Source organism: Alligator mississippiensis, chromosome 3, assembly GCF_030867095.1.
Source record: "Alligator mississippiensis isolate rAllMis1 chromosome 3, rAllMis1, whole genome shotgun sequence".
Taxonomy (NCBI): Eukaryota; Metazoa; Chordata; order Crocodylia; family Alligatoridae; genus Alligator; species Alligator mississippiensis.
The window spans coordinates 149,150,358-149,156,357 of record NC_081826.1 but is presented as its reverse complement, the minus strand read 5'-3'; positions in this window follow the sequence as shown (position 1 = coordinate 149,156,357).

The window sequence follows — 6,000 nt, the reverse complement described above, 5'->3', positions numbered from 1 at the left end:
TGACCCAAAGGTCTGATTTTGTATGCGCTTCGGCACCAGAATTATCCCCGTGGGTTTACAGCTTCATTGCACGGTGGAGTTTTGCTGCACAGAGAACCCGCGTGCAAAGGAGAGAGTTCCCACCACTTTGCAGTTGTCTTTGCAGGGTGCATTTTCTTTGCAACACAGAAATGCACGGTGCAAAGAGTTCCCGCTCTTTGAATGCAAATTTGTGTCCCGCTATTGGCTAGTGCTAAATTATTCCCACGTGGCGGCTAGCGATTGGCCTGCTAGCTGTATAAGAGGCTTGAGCAGTTTCCGCCCAAGCCGAAGAGGACTCCACATCCATCTCGTGGGGACTCTGGGTGCGCGGCAGCGTCATAGAAGCCCTGTGTGTTACTCAGAGGAGTTTGGCGGCCTGATCCACTGCCCACCTCTTCCCGTCTTCGAGCGATAACCTTTTATATGATGTATCGACGAGTTTTGAGGCGCGCTTGTCCTGGACATCCGGAGTTCTGTCTGCGTGGAGCCTAGCAAACTCCACGTGATTGTTCGTGTTCTTTTTGTTTGTAACTGCAACTCAAGCAAATTTTCAGCCTGCACCGCGACCATCTTGGTGTAAGTAAACAATCTTAAAATCAACCATTAAGTGTCTGTGCCTAATTCTTGCTTGGCGCCCGCCCTCTCCGACCCGGCGTGCCCGGGCTGCCGGCCACAGCCCACGTGCAGCACGACAAAGGGCCCGGGTTCGCGCCCGGCCCGCACAGAAAATAGGATAAAATGAGCTCCGGCTAGCCTGCTCCCCTCACCATTCTGTCCCTCCTGCTGGCATGGCTTTGACACAGCTAGCATTTGCCCATTAGGATTTTAAAAAAGGAGTGCAAATGGTGTGGCACATCACGACATATGACACAATGCACATTTTATTGTCCAGTTAAAGAGAAACTAGATGCTTTACTAATATGCTAGGAGTCTAGTTCTATACAAATGTAACTACTGAAATGTGCACTAGTTTTCTAGATTATATATAAAGTTTAAAAACACCACAACAAGCTAGGCAAAAATTAGTCAGAGTGGTCAAAATATATTGTGTCATTAGTCCTGTATTCATTACAGTTAAATGTGTGTTTGTTATTCAGATTCATAAAACAAAATCTAGTTTTTTTAACATTTTGACAGTGACTCCAGTACTTCATTCAGTCATTTCTACACCTGAATTAATATTACCACGCCTAAGTTAAGGTTTTTAGCTAGACCTCAAACCAGACTGAGAGGCTATGAAATAGAAGGGAGATATTACCAGAACTGAATAAAAGACAGCAAAATTGCAAAAGAAAGGATGGTTTGAATAGTGGACCATTAAGACCATTACAAAAGAGAGAGGGTTGTTAGCACCTGTGTAGTGTGGAGAGATTAACAGGAATTAGGGAGATGACAATGAGCCAGGAAGTCAATTGACTCCTTCAGCATTGCCTGAATAGAAATGTGGTTTCCCCTCCAAAGGTGTTGCTTTAGAAGTTTGTTTTACATGTGTGCCTGGGATAACGGCACATTGAGCCTCGTTGGAGCAGCCTTAGCTGGCAGGGGGACTGGGGCTTAGCCTACCAACCCAGTGCTGCTTCAACCCAGCTCAGTGTCCTGTGGAGGGGTGGCTGGGGCACAAGGGTGCTCCAGGGTGGAGCTAGCCGGCAGGCAGCCCCCACACTGAAGCACCTTCATACCCCAGCTAGCTGGGTCAGCGTCTACGTGTGCACTGCTGCAGACAAAAAGCTCTGCCACAGGATAGTACTTGTATTTACAAGTACTACCCTGCTGGAGAGTTTATTAATTTACTCCAGCCTAATAGCCCTGCATGTATAGATGTGCAACATTTACTGTGGAGCTAATTAGTCTACTTCACAGTAAATGTCTCATGTAGACACGCCCAATCAGAAGCAATTTTCTGTGTAGAGAAACCATCAGTTTTCCAACCTTGGGTGGAAGAGTCTCTAAAGGACCCAAGCAAGTGGGAAAAGTCATTGGAGAGAAAGGAGCCCTTACATCTCTCCTGCACCACTGGTTTTACCATAGTTAAACTGCATGCACTTGAGTGGACTCACTGAATTCAGTGGGATAACTCATGAAAGTAAATTTAAGCACATGCATGCATGTTTGCACAATTTGAACCCGTGAAGTTGCTTTTTAAGTATCTCATCCATAATTTTACTTTAAAACATAACAGCTGTTTTATTTTTTGAAATTGTAACTTTACCTCTCAATTCATTTTTAACAGCTTTATTTCTGGGTTTTAAATGCGGTATTTGAACATGTGAGGAAGAGCACAAACTTTAAAATATTAAAGTCAGCCTCTGAATACTGCAGTGTTAGCAAGAAATGTATAAATTGTATCTTCCATATTTCTTGCTCTGTGCAGTTAGTAAAATTCACCATTACCATAAATTTCACTGCAGTTAAGCTTAATATATGCAAAGATAAATCTAATAAGATGCAAAAGCCCTGAAGATCAGAATGTCATAACATTTACAGACCATAAGGAAGTGAGCAGACCCTTAAATAGGCATCCACCATAAAATGCAAACAAAGAAAGGTAAAAAAAACAAAACAAAAAAAAAATCCTTCATGGAGGAAATTGTGAATTAGCATCCATGAACTGACAGTCACACTTGTCCTTTTGGACATATCAAAAGTGTCTACAGAAGAATAGAAACAAAGGGCACTGACAGACGTGCCCTCCCCATTGTAACTCATGGTGCTTTTCAGAAAGCACCATGAGTTACAGCAATCCCCGAGACCCATTCACTGTTGGGTCCAAGAGATGGGGGATTGAGCTCCAGTTCAGAGTGGCTGCATGTCTCCAGCTGCTCTCCCCTAGCCCAACCCCCCATCCCTCGCAGCTCTGGTACTGTCTTCAGAATGAGGTGGGAGGGAGGGAGCAGAGGGAGCTTGGTTTTTGGGTTTGCCCAGTCTACTCTGGAGGGTGGAGTAAGTGAATTGGAGCTCACCCACCTTGTGGGGGGCTCCAATCCATCCACCCCAACATCCAGCACAGGCTGGGCAAACCCAAGACAGAACTCCCCCCCCTCCCTCCTCCCCCTCCCATTCTGAAGACAGCACTAAGGGCAGGGATGACCTATATCTGTCCAGCCCTTTGGAACATGCTTATCTGAACCCTTGTGCTATTTTGTAAGGGCAGAGCTGTAGAACACTTCAGGGGCCCAATCACACAACAAACAGTCGCTTCTTTCTATGCCCAACAGAACTGAACAGAAAAATAAGCCAAAGTCAAATAATGAAAAGGAGTTGAATAATAGAAATACAATGTAAACTATTTAACTATGAAATATAGAGCTGCTGTGCAGTCAAATTAATTGAGGCCTGATCCAATGCTCATTGAAACCATCTGGAATCTTTCTTTTCAAATCAGGACATAAGCATCCCCATGATCACAAATTTTAGCAAAGGATCATCTTTTTGCATTCACTATGTGTTTTCTGAGCCCCTCATTCAGTTTATATAGCATATGGTCAAATAGGCCCCTATCCAGGAAAGCCCTTAGGAATGTGAAACAAATGATTGAGCCCTCTTGAATAGGAATGGTTTGCTGAACTCAGGGTTAGCTGCCATTTTTGATGATGTAAAAGTAGTTTTCAGTCACCTTCCAGGCTAACTGCTCATAAGCTAACGCTCCCCACATTTGCTTCCCCCAGTTTAGTTTTCTTTGTTTTCTTGTTAAATAACATTCTTTAAAAACTGTTTCCCTTTAGCTTCAGAGGTAGAGGCCTGAGTTTGGCCTCCTTCAGAGTCATGATCAGGGATCCTGGTTTTCTTTGTTTAAAAATCGCAAATTCTCCGATAAAAAACTTGGAAGCCTACCAGTGCCTCATTCACTATAATAAAATAAACTCTAAATACCTATAAATTTTGGCATTTGATTTTGTGTTTTTTATCATGGAAAGTCAAAGCTCCCCCTGCCCCCTTTATTCACCAGGAGGCAGGTTCAACTATGGCTGTCCCCACCACCCCACTGCTTTGTGGAGGTAAGCAGCCCTGATATGCTGGTGCCCTGCCCATGCCATTGCCCCTCATCCCCAAGCCACAGCCCTCCAGCCTTGCTGATACCCCTCACTCCTGACCCACAGCCCCCCCCCTATTGGAGGGGGCCCCAAGCTGCCAGGGCTATGGGGCCAGGGACCAGGGTCCACAGCCCCCTTCCCCCCCCCCCAGCAGCACCCAAGCCCCAGCTGCCACCTGTGGGAGGCGATGGCTGCTGCAGCAGAGTGGAGCATGGGGCCTCCCCGTGTACAGCACAACTGGAGAGGAACCGGGGGGGGGGGGGGTTCAGAGTGCAGGGCTCCCTGCCCTGCTGCCCTCCCTGTGGCCCAGCAGGTGGGACCTGGCATGGTAGGGCAGAGTGGGGTAGGGAGGCTCAGTGCCTCCGCTGGGAGCCCCATGCCGCCATAATGAGATGCTCCCTGCCTGTCTAGCAACAGTGGGGCTGGCAGCATGGAGTTGTGCCCCTTGCTGCCAGGTAGGCAGGGAGCACCTTGCCATGCTGGCGTGGGGCTCCCAGTGATGGCATCAAGCCTCCTCATCCTGGTCTGCCCTGCTATGCCTAGTCCCACCCACTGGGCTGTGGAGGCCCCAGGGGCAAGGCAGCAGGGCGGGGTGTCCCAAGCCCACAGCTGGCAGCATGCATTCATACCTACCCCACACACAAATCTGGGAGCCATGTGCCCCCCCATGTCCCCCTAGGAGTGCATGCAACAGTGGGGGACCAGCCCCCTTGCTGCCCCCAACATGAATCACATGTGTCTCTGTCCCACTCCCCACACAGGCCCTGTAGCCACACATTCCCACCCCAGGTCCCACACACCACACCAGCTGGGCAGTGTCCCTAGCCCCAGCTCCATCAGCACTGCCCAACTCCCTCCCTCCATCACTATGAGGGCCCCAATTTGCACCCTGTCCCCCGACTTTCCTGTGGGGAGCTGCAGAAGCTGCTCTCATGCTGTCTGGCTGCCATATGCATGGATTGTGTGTGCATGCACTAGCATGTGACAACCTTTGCCTGATCACCCTCCTCCTCCTACTCCCCCCAGCTCCTTGCAGGTTGGCAGAGCTCCAGCCTGCAAGGGGAAACTTGCCCTTTCCGACATTTTTCTCCTTTCAAGGAGAAAATCTGCTTTTTTTCTCTTTAAAATGAGAAAATCTGCTTTTTTTACTACATTTTTCCATGGCAAACAGAAAACCTGGGTCCCTGGTCATGAGAAAGGCATCCCTGTAGGTTACCCAGTTGCATTTGGATACCCAGGCTGAGAAGTCAAAGGCAGCGGGATGTGATGTTGGCTGCATTACCCTCTGGTGGGCCATTGGCTGCAGACACTGGCTTGCCTGAATCTCAGATTTTCCATAATTTCTCTGAGCTACCCAATTTAATCATAAATTCACCAAGGTTCAAATGCTGTGACTGTTACATCACCCCACCTAGTACTCCTCCCCCAAGCCCAAGTCTCTTTTATTTACCTGTTGCACCATCTCTCTTCCAGAACTAAACTTCAAACTTTCTGTGGAAAGAACTGTGTATTCTTTGTTACTTACCATTATAGTATCTGCTGCAATGGAGGCAAACACTTTGACTGGGATTTCCAGATGTAATAATAATAATCTACCACTGACTATTACTGGAGAAGAAATGTGCCCTATATAAAATGTTGTCCTTTCTCAAGCTTCCATTTGCTTAATTATCTTTGTACTTTTTTTTCCTGCCTTTCTTTCCTTCTGCCAATACAGTAGTATAATTACATTTTCCTTCTCGTTTTTGTGTGGTGCTTCCCTTTTCTTATAATTCTGTCTTTCCTTGTTTCTTTTCACCTTTTCTCTTCTCTTTCTCTGTAGTCCAAATATTTAAAAAATGGCAATTTCTTTTTAAGAATTTTTTTTAAATCCAAATGCGTGAAGGGCAGAATTATATTTCAACTAGTATAGACAACCAAATTGCAACTTACAACCAACTTTGAGTTA